The 16,572-nt window shown below is 38.1% G+C and overlaps 1 protein-coding gene across 2 annotated transcripts in view; it reads left to right on the forward strand.

The window, feature by feature from the left end:
- The first annotated feature begins 470 nt into the window (after positions 1-470).
- The window catches only part of slc16a1b (solute carrier family 16 member 1b), a 29,361-nt gene continuing 13,259 nt past the window's right edge, over positions 471-16,572 (forward strand). The window contains exon 1 of one of the 2 annotated variants that reach the window (XM_055167804.2): positions 471-630. The gene's annotated coding sequence lies outside the window, so the exon portion shown is untranslated. Of the gene's footprint in view, positions 631-909; positions 1,091-16,572 lie in introns of those variants that run through there. The other variant, XM_055167805.2, reaches the window with a different exon arrangement.

A 16,572-nucleotide genomic window follows, 5' to 3' on the forward strand; every position in this document is an offset into this window, starting at 1 on the left:
AAATCTCTTTATATATATACACACAGAAGCTGGTTAAGGACCATAGAGTAGGCCTACATGATTTTCATATATGCAGAAGTAGTGGTTAGCAATTTTTCATATCCTTATTTTTTTGCATCATAGTCAGTTGCTGATTTAGTATGCAGAAATGTGTTGCCCTTATTCTTTTATAAAAATATTTAGCAAATTACAAAAAAAATATTTAAAATCCCTCCTTAAGTTTTGGGAAAGTTTCCAGGAGTTTGTGACATGAACAATGATTCAGTAGCCTAATTGATACAACATTCACCTAAATATGTCTTTTATTTTAAAAAATACTTATATAGTATTTATTTATAAATACTGTCCGTCCGAATTGTTTTAGTTTAACGAGTTAAAAGGCCTGAAGATCACGGTCAAATTCATGTGTAAGTCATGTCCTTGTAACTGGAGAATATTGTTGGAGGGCCGTACGGGGAGAGCTGCGCATGCGCAGAATTACAACAGCGCTGATGCAAAACTCACACCGTGAAGCCAGCCACGAGTCAACGGAGCCATTCAGAGCTCACAGTGGTGTTAATCGGACCGGGACCGCAAATCACAGAAGGGTAGAGTAGTTTTATCACCGAAGGAACCGAATGAAACGTAAAGGTATGTGTTTACGGGATCACACGTAGTGTATTGTCTAATTGTGTGGACCACATGGTCGCGCTGGAAAGAGAGAGAAAGGGGTTCATTTAGCTTTGTCTCCTCAGATTTAAAGGGACACAAAGGGACTCAATGAATTGAATTCAAATGTGGAGGGTGGAAGGCTACTCTCTGGTGATGTGTCTTGTGTGTTACCGTCAGTAATGTTCACGGATGTCGCAGTGCGCATAGTCATACAGATCAAGATACTGGAGAACATTAAAACAATCTGGTGCCTGAGTTTTTTGTTGCATCACCATTGAATTAGGTCTTTTCTCAAACAACAAAAGTGGGGGTCGGTTCATTTGAACACTGTTCCGTTTCTTTTCTCGCGGGTAAGCCGCGCGCGTCATCATGCTCTCACGTGCGCAGCCGAAGATGATACAGGTTTCGAACAAATAACAAGCTTCGTTCAAACACTTGAGTGAGTAATATTAGTTTGCTTACACATACTTCATTTTAATTTTAATAGTTATATAAAGATTGTGTGTGTGTGTTTTAATTGGATATTTATTTTCATAACTGGGTCTCAATCTCTACGTGGGCTGCATTTTAGGGCATATGCCCTTAAATGCTGTCTAATTTGGCGCCCTAGGTTTTGAGAGAGAGCCATGAATCTACTAGACTAGAGCAATCAGAATAAAGACCGTATGGTCCATTTACATTTATTCATTCGGGGTTTTATGTAAATCGACTTAAGTGCATTCAATATGTGCATTTCTTTTCTTACTATGTGTGCGCCCTAGGAATCGCACCTATGACCTTTTGAGATGCTAATGCAATTACTCTACCACTTGAGGTTCGTTAGTGAGATCTGATACAATGGATCATGTTTTCAATCAGGTTAAAGTTCTCTAAGCTCATTACTGTACTTACTGGTAAATGTCCTTGCCTTTTACACCGAGACTAAATGAAGGCCACAAAGTCACCTCTGGTTAAATTAAACGGGTCCCTGCCAGTTTGGGACTGGCACCGAAAGAGCAATAGTTTGGTAGATGGGTAAGAATCAATGTCAGTCTCTGACAATTCGTTCAACTTTTAGTACAAGTTTAAACAATTGCATCTCAGAAATTTCTTTACATAATCATCAAGTAAATTAATGCAAGAAATGCACAAATCTTTATAAACTCATTCACCTCTAAATCATATCAGTAGTAATAAATTCTAGAGGTCCTCTGATGCAATCACCAGACCTTGGCTCACATTTACAATTATAATGATTTCCGATAATAAAACCAGTGTCTTAGCACATCATAAACTACATTTTTGTTTGATCTTTGTTTTTTAATTTTGAAGAGTATGGGAATGTTTTGCTGTAATGTTTGGTAGGAGTGAGTGGCATTAATTGAGGTTTAGTTCATCTTATGACGTGATTTGGCAGAAAGGCTTCTTGATCAGGACTGATCTGTTGTAACTGATCAAAGGTTCGCATAGAACAAAAGGTTGAGTTTGTATAGGGGGCAGTGTATTCGGCAAATCAAACGTCCAGTGTGGTCACAATTAGGGATGTCCCGATCAGGTTTTTTTGCCCTCGAGTCCGAGTCCGAGTCATTTGATTTTGAGTATCTGCCGATACCGAGTCCCGATCCGATACTTCTATAATACATAATAAGAGCGGAAAAAACAGAACCAGGATGTTCCTTATGTCATGCCGCACGCACTGTTTCTGTGTGGAGTCAAAAGAGTCTAACTCTGTGCCAGCGCATAACTACAGATGTGTTAAAAAATAATGAGAATATATATAGTATATGTACAGGGGTTAAATTGGGATTTGTTTTGTGGGTATGCTCTGTTGGGATGGAGGGTTCGAGGGGTAACATGTTGACAGCAAAGCCACTGGTGTGTTTCAATGACATTTTGGACCTCTGATAGGATTTTATAAGTTTCAGTTTTAAAGCTGTGCCACATGTTGACCCAAACTTTAAAAACTGAACTTTAAATTATGCAAATCTATGAGTCTGACACCCTATATGCATTTGTTGCACATGTTATTATGCACAATTGATCAAACTTGGAAGTTATAAGAATCAACCTTCTTGACTAATTCTATGCATAAGATAGGCTACCCAAAAAGACTCAATTAACAAGAAAAACAACATACTGATTCAGCAATATATCTTATAAGATTCCCTAAGCTGGTCAGCAGTTAGTTATAAAATACCTATAGTTAGGTCGTAATTAATCTGTATAATCAAAATACATTATTTTATTAAACTATACAATCAGCATCCAGTTATCTAGTTAACATATTGTAATGAGATGAGTGAAATGGCTATACATACTTTAATACTTTGTTTCTAGACTTCTATAGTTTTCTCGACGTGGGCACCATTCTTACCTCTCTCTCTCTATCTCTCTCTACAGTATCCTGCGCGAATGCGCGTTCTTGAGGTTCTGAGTGAGACGCGGAGCTGCGTCTGAGCACATGGTGACAAATACGATCAACGCGTCGTTTAAATGAGCGGTAAAAATCCGGTTTTGCCGTGGGTTCCTTGCACGCACGAGTGTGAAGCCTATGAATGAAAGCACGTCAACAGGCTCGTTCGACTTCATGCGGCGCCGCAACACGACAGCCGGGTGACGTCAAACTACCGCGAGAGTGATCCGCGAAATCATACGGAGGAGTTTGTTTTTAAATCTCTCGCGGAACTTTGACGTCATCCGGCTGCCGGTTCTTGTGGCGCTGCATGAAGTCGAACAAGCCTATTCTCTTCTCATCAGTTCACACGCACCAGCGCAGCGCGTACACTGGCGTGGAGCAGAGCGAGACCTTAATGGATTTTAAACCCTGCATATGTATCCGAGTCCTGATCGGGAGGTAAAGGCCGATTCCGATCGAGTCTGAAACCACGTGATCGGGGCCGATTTCCGATCACGTGATCGGATCGGGACATCCCTAGTCACAATTATTGATCTGTGTATGAATGTACACTCAGATAAAAGTACAAAAGCTGTTACTGGGCTGGTACCATTTCAAAAAGTGTACCTTTGTACCTAAAGGGTCTATATTGGTACTTCAAAGGTACATGTTTTGTACCTAATGGTGCTTTCCCATTGCACAGTACCCCACGGGTTGGGTCAGCTTACTTTTTGGGGCTTTTCCACTGGGTACAGTACGTAGTACCTGTAGATTGGTCTGAAAGAATCGTCACTACCGGCGTCTTCCCTAAATGCAAGATTAGCATTTCATGCTTGCGCTGTCTCGGCAAACCTGTTGTCATCTGTGCTTTGTTGTAAGTTCCCAAACTTCCTTTTAGCAGTTAAAAAACATCCACAGTCTGAGAATCAGGAACACAGTGTTTTTCAGACTTGCACATTCGTGTCGTCCGCACAAATGCACGGCATTCTTGCAACTTAAATTCCCTCCCACTCTGAAGTGGTCCTAAACTCAACGGAAAAGCCAACCGAGGCTAAAATAAGGTGAGCTGACACGACCTGACCTGTGGGGTACTATGCAATGGAAAAGCGCAATAAATGGGACCGTCCCAATGACAACTTTTGTTTTTTTTTCTGACAGTGTTGCATTTGAATTCACTCCACCAAACTGGCACCATCCAGTTTCTAGTACACATGGATATTAGGATTGTGTTGTTAATGTGGTGTTGAAGTCGACACACAACGTTTATAATTATAGTATTAGTCTGAATGTTTGATGGTTTGGCAGACGGGTTAATATGTATACTTGCACGGCAAGTGCTCAGTAGTCATGGCAATTGTCTTGTGTGCGTATGTTTCCATGTATGAGGTGCTAGTTGAATACTGGAAAGGTCATTCTATTGTTGGGTTATTATACACGCTGAAAGATTATTGATGCTTGATTGTCATAGATTATGACTGCATTGGGTTACTTATGCTTGATTTACACTGAAAATCTTGATGCCTAATTCCGATTTTTTTTTTGCCTGTCAAACCAAAACTTTCTTTTAAAAGAGACTCATATCTAGTGCTGCACAATTAATCGCATCGCAATGTCAGCCTGTGTGTTATATGACAGCAAAATGTTGCAATTATATTAAATAAATAAATGTGTGGACTTGTTAACACAAACTTTCTGATAACAGTTTGATGATTTTCCTTGCTGTTTAAAAAAAGAAAAAAAAACTAACAAAAAAGGCAGTGCACGTGTGGCATGCATGTGTGTGGCGTGCGTCGTCACTTGTGTGTGCGCAGCGCAGAAATAGCAGAGCGAAGATGGATGCAGAGGAGATTGACAGTGATCTAGTAGCTAAAAAAACCCTCTACGTCTGTTGTAAGGCGGTATTTTGGATTTAGGATTACTGACACTGAGCAGTTGCTACATCACGTGGCAATACGAAAACTTTTCTAGTTTTACAAATACACATTTTAGCATTATCACTTAACTGTGTGTGGATTTTCCTTAAAACCCATCAAGTTGACTCATGATACCATTTATTATAATCACAACCGCACATCGCAATATTAGCATCAATAACCGCAATGGGAAAAATTACCCAAATCGTGCAGCCCTACTCACATCCGATATCTGCGTTTACACTAAACACTTGACAAAACAATTAAAGGTATATATGGTGACCCAGAACAGTGACTCCAACCACAGAGGATGTAAAATGTTGCGATATGTAATGGACACAGACAAAATGATTATATATAAGAGATTATACAGCTTTATTTCTGTAACAAGACATTAAACTTCAACATTACTCCACTAAATGGTGCTGTCATCTTTTATTGCACTGCTAAGAAGAGTCATGTGATCGCGGGTGATGTCCATCTGAGTTAACGTCATTTAGTGTCGCATCTGCACGACACGTCTTGAGATGGGAATATCCGTTCTGTCCGCTTACATTGCGGACACAGATGCACATATCCGATTTATTTCCACGTATGAATGAGGCCTGAAACTGATTGGATAATATCGGAATTAGAGCTGCACAATAAATCGCATGCGATTTGTCACGCGCATCTCTTCAGTAAAGCCAGTTCCTTGATTAGTAATAAATCACCATCAGCTGCTTCATAATCGCAGGCGATTCATCAAGCTTATGAATGCGATATTTTCCCGCTTGTGAACTACAGCTCTGTGTAGTAAACGCCGCTCCATCTGAAAGCAGCCTGTGGCGATTTATTACTAATCAAGGAACAGCTTTACTGACGAGATACGCGTGACAGTCGCAAACGATTAATCGAGCAGCCCTTATCGGAATCTGTGCGTTTTTTTCCTGCTTACACATTTACGTATCCAATCTGTGCCACGTGAGGGGAAAAAAATCAGAATTGGGTCACTTCAAACATGCAATGTAAATGCGCTCTTATTCAGTTCAAATGGTTGTGTTTGACATCGGATTTTGGCAATAGTGTGCCAAAGTTTATTGGTAGTTTATTGTGCAATACTGTGTGTAGAGTGAATTTGGCTATAAAATAAAGATTAAATACATCAAAGGATTAAAAAAGATTAAAGAGATCCACAAATGTGACATTGGATTTTGGCAATGGTGTGCCAAAGTTTATTGGTAGTTTATTGTGTAACATTGTGAATTTGGCTACAAAATAAAGATAACATTTATTGGGCAATATTGTGTGTAGAGTGAATTTGGTTATGAAATAAAGATAAAATACATTAAACGATTAAAGAGATCCACAAAGCTCACAGAACCTGAAGGATTATAATATCTACCTAAAAATGTAAACCTATATAGCGTACCTTTAGGGCTGATTGTGGAAAACTCACACACTAGGCGTTTGGCTAGTATGATTGCTTCATTTCGTACCAAGCTGCAGGAGTGCCAGGCATGCCATGTTCATAAGAGAAGCAGTGATGTCTGATTCATTCTTTCAAGTGAGATATTTTCAGTTAATGAAAGATTTCATAGAGCTATATTAAAGGATTCACAAATCTTACAGAAAGAAAGAACCGGATCAGCTGCTTCTGCTTACTGACTTGATTATCTTGTCATAACAGCTTTCTGTAGCATAAGATTATGAGTGATTAAATGCTATTGTATGTCCTCATATGACACGGAATATATAAGTCTACTTTTTAACACTTTATGCTGCTTTTACTTATGAAAGTTTTCACCTTCAGAATTTTTCTTTGTATTCCAGAAACAATTTGTGAGATTATTTAATGATGTAAAAATGAGCAACCGGATTTTCCATTCTGTTTGTTTTAATACATGGCACTGCTCATTAAATAAAAGGCTTTTAGAGTCTAGATTAGGGGATAAAGAGAATCTGAATGAGAGTGGACCATCTATGGGTTGGGGCCCGTCTGTCTGGCTGTTTTTCTCTTCACTCTGTTGTAAATGTTAGCTTGAGACGCAAACTCTCAATGACATCCTTAACTTTGAGCTAAAGAGAAGTCTTTCACGGAAGTCTTTGGTCACATGTAAACGTTTAGCGCGCATTAGTCATCTGTTGTCATCAGAGCCCTGAGGAAACCAATGTGGTGCATCAGTGAGAAACCAATGAATGTAGGGGGTGTGTCTGAACCCGCCTCACTGGGCTTAAGCCTTTGTAAAGATGTTTGACGTTAACGTCTTTTTTGTAATTGTTTTAGGACTTTTGCTACTATTTCTCATCTTTAGGTCTGTGTTTTACTATATTAGGGTTGTAAGAACCTCTCTTCCTCTCTATGAAAAGTGTTTGTGTGTCCTGTCTCAGATTGAACATGAGTTCATCCTATAAATTAATATAAAAGAATTGTAGCTTAAGCAAATAACCGTGTGTGGGTTCATGCAAGCATAGATGTACTAGGTTCCCTGCTGAGAGGGAAGGAATGCCATCACTGATTTGCTTTACCTTTATGCTTCATTGAGCTATAAAACGTGTAGTTCATAGATATAAAAGTGCAAGTCAGCAAATCTTTAGAGTCTGAATATGCTGTGATTTCTGAATTAGGCAATGTGTACTATGCACGCAAAGTTGCATACATGAGTGTCTCGATTATCTGTAAATTTGATATTGGGCATTCTTTGATTTCTTAAGAAGTGGAAATTGTTTGAGGATTTCTTAAGAGATGTTGCAATGTCATTAAGTCATTATGAAATGATTGCATATTAGTGATGTCGGTATGTATGATCAGGCGCACGGTTTGATCAAGACAATGTATTATTTCATGTAGTGAGTGCATTACTAATATAAGTTTTAGTGACTAGATGAGGCATATTTTAAAATTGTCTTTTGCGACAGGAATCTTTGGTTGCACACTGAAACCATTAAGGAATTATATGCTGCAAAACAACTTTTGATCTTTAGTTTTTTCCCTAAAGCAGAAGTTTTAAAAGTTTTACAAAGAAACAGCAACTATATAACGTTTGTAACTTATGATCCACTGAATGTTCACCAATTAAATGATTTGACTGAAAATCACAAAAGGAGATATCTTTCTGACACTTAAAATGCTTAATGCCGATATGTTTGCTTAATTTATAAAGCCCACATGCCCATCACTTTATGCTGGTTGCTATCTGATTGCATCATCAAAACGTTGTTCAGTCTTTTCAGTTTGGACGAGTAGTTTCAGTTGCAATTTGCAAACATTCAGTGCATCCCTATTTAAAGAGCACCTATGGTCCGATTACACACCAAAGGAAATGTAAAATCGTGAAGTGCGTGTTAGGACATGTTAACGATATGCAAAAGGTACATACCCCAAAGTAAATGATGACGCGAGTTATCATCTCCAACGTTAATCTCTTTTCTTGGACTACAACAAACACACGGATTGTAGGCAATCGTTTACTTCCTGAGATTGGTAATGTAGACAAGACCGATATTATCAATACAATAGCACTTTTCAGATGGATGAGTTTTGTACAAAATCAGTGCATTTCAGGAAGACATTATATCTGGAGCTGCAACAATGTATGGTATGTGGAAAATAATGTTTTTTAACCATGCAAATACATTGTATTATATCAAATACACAAAATAACGTTTCTTTTTAGCAATGAAATAGGTGCACTTTAAAACAGATCATTAAGGGATTAAAAGTGTTTAATATTTTTTCTTATGCTTAAGCTTACAGGTGCATTTTATGTTTTCTTACTTTCCCCGTCTATTCAGGAAACAATATTTTTTCTGCTTTTAAGATGCTGTCATCTGCTACATTTATATTGACTTTGAGATAAGCTGTGTGAGTTTTGGCTTGATCATGTTATTTTAGCTTACTACTAATGTACACCATATACTGGTTACTTCCCACCTTTCTTACAATTGGTAAAGCAATACATATTCCATGCAGCAATAATCGACATGGAAATGTTTTGGACTTTAGTCAAGAATGCAAACACAATAGGGTGGTTTCCCGGACAGAGCTTATCCTAGTCCCAGACTAAAATGCATGTTTGAGCTGTTTTGATTTCAAAAACACCTTGTGCTGACATTTTAACATACTCACCTAAAGAATTATTAGGAACACCTGTTTAATTTCTCATTAATGCAATGATGTGGGGGGTGTTTTCTTGGCACACTTTAGGCCCCTTAGTGCCAATTGGGTATCGTTTAAATGCCACGGCCTACCTGAGGATTGTTTCTGACCATGTCCATTCCTTTATGACCACCATGTACCCATCCTCTGATGGCTACTTTCAGCAGGATAATGCACCATGTCTCAAAGCTTGAATCATTTCAAATTGGTTTCTTAAACATGACAATGAGTTCACTGTACTAAAATGGCCCCCACAGTCACCAGATCTCAACCCAATAGAGCATCTTTGGGATGTGGTGGAACGGGAGTTTGGTCCCTGGATGTGCATCCCACTCCATCAACTGCAAGATGCTATCCTATCAATATGGGCCAACATTTCTAAAGAATGCTTTCAGCACCTTGTTGAATCAATGCCACGTAGAAGGCAGTTCTGAAGGCGAAAGGGGGTCAAACACAGTATTAGTATGGTGTTCCTAATAATCCTTTAGTTGAACGTATATTAGTACTGTTGTTCGTTTTCGAGATGCATACCAGTATTGTTTTTTTTTAAAGTTTGTTTGTAAAAACTAATTAAATGTCCTAAAATAACTAACGCCTAGTTCTGGATGAAAGGGAACTGCCCCTTTAGGTCCAGTATACTTAGATTCAGTGTTATTGATGGGTTTATTCTGGGTGATCTTTTATTTGTCAGCCAGAGAACACAATGTTAATCGAACACACCCTGTTCTACATAATTATGTGAATTATTCGAATGGTAGCCTATAAGTGAAGTGCATGACAGATGAAGGTTATAGATCAGAGACGGTGTAGTAAGTTAGCTTCTGAATGATTTACACGTGTTAGTACTTTCAGATGCACCAATTTTAAGTGGTAGTTTTTGAGTAACTTCAGTGAGCTAAATAATAAAATAAAATCTCAGGTGCTATAACAAAGAAAGCATCAGTGGACATGCAAACTAATCAGAGAAGATTCAAAGGGCAGATCCATGCACACTGTAACAACTGATATCCAAGGGCGCATTATTTTAAAATAATTCAAAGGACTGGAGTCAGTTATTCTGCTTATACTACGGTTACCACAAACATTGCTCTGATCATCATTTTTTAAGACATTTTTACAGGTGTGCATTTATAGAAAAATAATGCATACCCATGGAAAATTTCTCAACCAATTCGAATAAAGCATTCAACAGCCCTTTGGTATAATACATAAGTAATAAATAAAGAGAAGCTGAAATGCAAGGACACACTAAAATGTATATACTTTCCCAACACAACAAATTAGCGATGTGGTGATAAATGCCAATATACACTAATAATACATGGCCGATAACTACTCTGAATCGCACAGCCGATATTTATGTAAATCTATTACGGCTTTTGATCAGCAAGTCCATATCGATTTGAAATCGCCCTCTGCCTTTCGGATTTGGTGGCATTTCACCGTAATTCATTGAGAAGTATAGCAAGCATCATCGGCCCATATATCGGTGCACCCCTAACAAAAATATTACTTACTTTTTCAGGTCATAATATATGGGTAGGCGAATTTAGAAGATGTAGAACATGTCTTATCATATTACAAGTGTTACTTAGATAAACTTGGTAAAAAGTTATCTGTGAAATATCAGAGTTACAGCTTATCACTAGATCACACTGCGCTTGGTCTGAAGAAATTTAAGGTAGTCATCATCATCTCCTGAACCCTGAGCTAGTTAGTTTCCTAAGGGTCCCAGTGGATAAATATTAGCCTGTAACCTTTACTTCTCAGAGTCTGACTGATGCACAACCACGTCCACAGTGGAGAGCACATTGTGACATCCACACGTTCTCAGGAGACCGCTGAACCAAAACTGCGGTCTCAGCGGAGAAGTGCTCTTCATGGCTTAATTAGGTAAACTAAAGCACAGATTGTGTAGTATCTCAGTTAGATTAAAATTATACATTTCTAGGCGTTGTACATGACACTACTTGTACAGGCATAAGGTGGTGTAATATTATTTTTGAGACCCAGTTTTTCAGTAACCAGATGCATTAATCTTTAATAATTTGTTTTTGCAAGGTTGTTGTACACTTTATAAATGATTTGTATAAAACATACATCAGTTAATCCACAATGCCCTTTTGTAGGCAAATGCCGAGTCAGCGGAAAGTAAAAGCGCTTATTTTAGATATCTAGAGGTCATATCATGCGCCTTAGTTTTTCCTGTCTCGAATTTCAGTTAGATTAAATGCACATATTTCTGTAGTATTGAAAAGGCAGCAGGGAGGTAGCTGATCTGGGGTTTTATTACCTGCCTTTACAGCCCTGCTGGGTGTATTAGAAACAAGATAAGTGCTTTGATGTGCCTGAGTAAATATTTCTAAACCCAGTGGTTCTGTCAAGACCGACGAGCTTAGAATGAAAGAACATCATGGGCATCAGAATAAAATGACCTAATTTTGCTTAATTATGCTTGCTTGGCTTTGCTAAATGGTTATTCAAGCTGTTAATGTAGCTGCTTTCAGATATTTCTCACAGGAATCTGCTGTTTGGGTGTGTGGTGGTGAGAAACTCTTAGTGTGTAACTATAGGACACGGATTACAAGACTGACATGTTTAGCAACCAGTTAGGGTTAAGGGGGAGGGTCTTATAATGCATCACCTCATTTACCACCCGATTTAACGGGTACCCCATTCATGACTTTGTGTTTGTTTGTTATGAGCTGAGCTAGTGTGTAAACTTGTCTGTGTGAGGATGTTTGCACAGTACATTCAGGGCTACTAATACAAAATGCGTGTAAAAAAGGATTTGGTGAGGCAAAAAAATGTAGTTTAATTTTGTGAACATTTTTTTCATTCTAATTGATATAACTTGTGGATGTGTTGTTTGACTTGTAAAGTGAGTATGTCGTAAGTAATGAGGTCTTTCTGCTTACCGGGAACTTTGTGTTTAGTAGGAGTTATTTCCTCAGAACATGTCACAGTAATATGCATTTCCTAATACCTTATTAGAGGCGTCAGGGACATGCAGCTATCTGAAGATTTTAGAATCTCTTAAATCATTGTTATCAGCGTAACAGTGTTGTAAACGTTTTGGCTACTTGTGATTGTGAACATGTTGTTGTTGCTTCGCTAAGGACAGTATGTGCCTCAATCTAAGAAAGGCAGATGGGGTTTGCATGTTCTCCCTGTGTGTTTGTGTGTGTGCAGTCTAAAAAAGCTGGGTTATTTTCAATCCAGCATTGTTTCAAAAAGGGACGAAAACGAACCCAGCTGTAAAAATGAACAAGGAAAGAAAGTCAGAAAGAATTCCCCCACCGGTGATGTAAATTAAAAGGCATTTATGAGCCTCCTACACTTGACTTTGACGCATACTAGACAAAAGAATTTGACAGGCTTGGATCTGATTGACTGGGTTTACGTGGCTGTGCACATGTTTAAAGTCATTTTAGGTTTTGGGGCATAAGGTAATTGAAAGGAAAACACCACAGTTTTTTTTATATTTTACTATGTTCTTACATTAACTTGGATCAATTAATACATATCCATCTTTTTTCAATGCGTGCACTTTTAATCTTTGTACAGCGCTTCTTGAATGTGTTAGCATGTAGCCTAGCCCCATTCGTTACTATAGCTCCAAACAAACGTTTTATTTTGTGCGACCACACTTACTCGTGTTTAGGGCTGTCACAATGATTAAATAATCGTCTCATCGCAATTGTTTGACCTCATCGCAATGATTTCAGATCACCGCAATGATTGCACATCTCTTTAAAAAACACAAGGGGGAGCTGCAGCGCCTGTATAAATGAAACTGTATCAGATGGCGCTCCTACAGACATAAGACAAAAGATTTAATTTAAATAATCACAACAATGTGTGAAAATTATTTAATGAACAAACAAAAAATGTATGAGAATTACATGTCAAAGCAATAAAAAGACAATTAATCATCATAATTTTCAATGTTCTAAAACAGGCAATAGGCTTTATGGCCAGCTGCACCACTTCCTGAACTCCAGCCAGCTCCTTGTTTCTTGTCTGCCATTATTGGACAAACTGATTAATCCAGGTGTACCTGACCTCAGTAGTCACAACAACAATAATCAGACACACCTGGATTAATCAGTTTGTCCAATAATGGCAGACAGGAAACAAGGAGCTGGCTAAAGTTCAGGAAGTAGTGCAGCTGGGCATTAAGCCTATTAATCATCATAACCGTCAGAATTTATTAGACAATTAACCGTCAGGGAAATTTCACAATCGTGACAGCCTTACTCGTGTTACTTCTCATGTAAGAGTCTTTAAATATTTTTCATTTTTTTCATTTTTAATTAATTTAAAAGAGGACAATGTACATCAAAAGCGCTAATTCTCATCGGCAGTCCTTCAGCCAGGTGTAAAAAGGCAACCTTAAAAAATGATCACAATTATAAAAATCACAAAATAAAATGACATACAACACATTGTAGGTAGCAAGTACAATTCATATAATAGGGAAAACATGGAAGTGTTTGGTGGCTTATAAATTCATCCCTGTTTGGAGCCATAGGAATGAATAGGGCTAGGCTAATTTTAATTTTAGGCTAACATTCACGAGGCACTGTACAAAGATTAAAAGTGCATGCATTAAAAAAAGATAAGTACGTATTAATTTGTCTTGGGGTAAAAACATAGTAAAATATTGAAAAACGGTTGTGTTTTCCTCTAAGGCAAAAAGACTTGGTAGTAAGTAAATCTGGTTTTAGCAGAAACAACATAAACGGATTGCTTTTGTGTCCCAAAACTAACCTAACAACTAACCAGTAGACTTGTGCAAAGAATCAATAACTGAGTCCCTCTAGTGTAGAGATTATCTATGGTAACATGCAAAATAAACAAGTAAATAACCTTAGTTCAAAACATAGCTAAAGCTAACGTTACTGTGTAAAATTCATGTATACAATGTTAACTACAGATCTTTAAATTCTTGCCTGACTGCCAAACCTCTCTTCACACAACAGTGATTCGTGGTCATCATCTTTAGGAAACCGAATCATTTTTCATTTCAACAAGATATTTGTCCCAGAGATGAGTTGAGCCTCTATCCAGACAAATAGTTAAAGGCAGGATAGGCAGGAATTATCTAAAAAACTTTTTTACAAATTTGTTAAAACTGTCTTTATATACCAATACATAAGTACTCTGAAAAAGAGAGTATAAAACTAGAGTGTCTGTAGACCTCTCACGACTGTTTTAAACGCAGCTAATTATTTCCATTCGGGACGAAAAAATGAGTGGCTTGCGCGACTATCACTCTCTCTCGTGACCATGGCACCACCCTTGTTGCTATGGGATCTGCCCACACATGCACACAGCCGATTGATTTTGAACGTGCACGAGGCACTCTAGGAAGAGCAAAAGTACGGCAGAGAAAGTGCATTCAGAACTCACAGTACCTGCATATGCAGTCAGCAAAGGCAAACGAGGCAAAAAAAGGAATAAACGAAGAAATCAAACGAGAGTAAATATCGCGTGGCTTTTCCTCGAGTCGACGATGCGGTAGCAGTATTGTCTCCGGAGTGTAGTCCTCATCAGAGTCAACAATGCTTTCATCACGGAAACTCTTCCATGCAAAACAAGGTATATCTTATGAATCTTCCACGAAATTCAACTTCATCACAGTGTAACTTATGGTAATGAAAAACGTGTATCAACGCAATCTGTTTTTAGCTTTGTCTTATATATATAACATTTACAGAATCAAACTAAATATATTTTAAACTTTACGAGTATCGATATGTTAGCTTAATAGTGAGTACTAAAAGCCATTCTATTTGTTTATATTCATAGTGATGAAGTTAGGTGTATTATTACATGTGATTGTGACATGATGTTACTACATGCACCGTGCTCCTTCCTCTCCGCTCGTCTCAGGTACATCCTTCTCCCAGCAGAGCCAGTTAGCGTTCATGTGTTTTGGGGGCGTGGCTTTAGAAGAGACCCAGAAGGGAGTGGGTGGAGTAAATAGAAAAATTAGCTGTGTTTAAAACAGGTCTACAGACACTCGATTTTTGTGCTCTCTTTTTCAGGGTGCTTGCATTTTACTTGTGTATTGGTGTGTGGAGACAGTTTGAACAAATTTGTAGAGGAAGTTTTTTTGGATGATTCCTGCCTATCCTGCCTTTAACTTTATGCCAGATGCGTCTAATGGACAAAGTCTATTAAAAACCCTATACACATTATATGAATACAGTATTTGCCACTACAGTTTAGTTCTGCCTTATTTAGATAAACCCATTTTGTATACCACTGAGGTTGGTCTTTTTAGATGTTGGTTACTTCTTTGTGTGTCAATTCACTGCAGAGCAATGTGTGCCAACCAGTTTTAAATAGAAACATGCCTTAATCAGTTAAGCAGTCTCTCCTAATTAGTGACCAGTAGCAGCTGGTTTTAGTGTCAGTTTTTCCACTTACACTAAAAGCTCTTGACCTTCATACACTTTTTAACAGAAAGCTTGATGAATAACCTTCACTTTATCGCATAGACCAGCAAATGACCATCTGAAACTGATACTGAGCTCGTTGCTACCAACACAGAAATCATGGGTTTGGATGCTCTACCCCCCGCTGGCCTCACCTTATACACTGTTTGAATGTCAATGGCAGGAGTGTCTAGACTGCCATAAGCATTAGCAGGTTTCTCCTACTCTACACATAACAATTGACTGTAAATGATTATAATTCCACATATACATGTGACATTGTATCACACGTCAACGGTTTGACGTAACAAAGAATGACATTGCAATGTCATGCTGCTTTAGAAACAACACCTCCCTCGTTTTTCCTTTACCTGAAGCTTAAACCGGCTCGTATGTGAGTAACATGACCTCAGAAAGTCATTTGAGTGCTCAGGTGAGCAGCGTTCTGCCTCAGCTTAAAGATTAAAATGGAGTTGGTAACCTCGCTCTCTATTTTCTCCTGATGTATGACCCTGCTTTCTCACAGAGGCCCATTCAGTGTTAGTCATTTAGCTTTGACCTGCCAAGCATGAATACTGGTGTAAGACATTCAAATGAATTGTGGAGTTCCAAGATCTCTGTAAAGAGACTGTGTGTGCCAATGTGTCAGTGGAAATGTGCCTTTTAGGAAATTTCTATATAATTGCTAAGCTTTTACCATTGTATGTAATGTTTATTGTTGTCATAATATTGCAGGCATACCAGTTGAAAGAGCCATTTGAATTCAGGAAGTCTTTTTGACAGGATACACAGACTATAAACACATGTATGGCGCAATAGATTAACATTAAGATTGGCTATATAAACGTGACATTTGTGCTTTTTTTACAGTTTTAATAAACTCATTACGCTCGGATGACGCCTTTTTTATAATACAGTACATGACGTCAAAAGGTTCCAATATAGACCGTTCCATTTAAGGTAAATGTGATTAACGTCTTCAAACGGTAGATTGTAAAGTGTTGTGAAACAGAAGATGAGAGCTATAAATGCACACAGCAGAACTTCAAG

Source organism: Misgurnus anguillicaudatus, chromosome 5, assembly GCF_027580225.2.
Source record: "Misgurnus anguillicaudatus chromosome 5, ASM2758022v2, whole genome shotgun sequence".
Classification (NCBI taxonomy): Eukaryota; Metazoa; Chordata; class Actinopteri; order Cypriniformes; family Cobitidae; genus Misgurnus; species Misgurnus anguillicaudatus.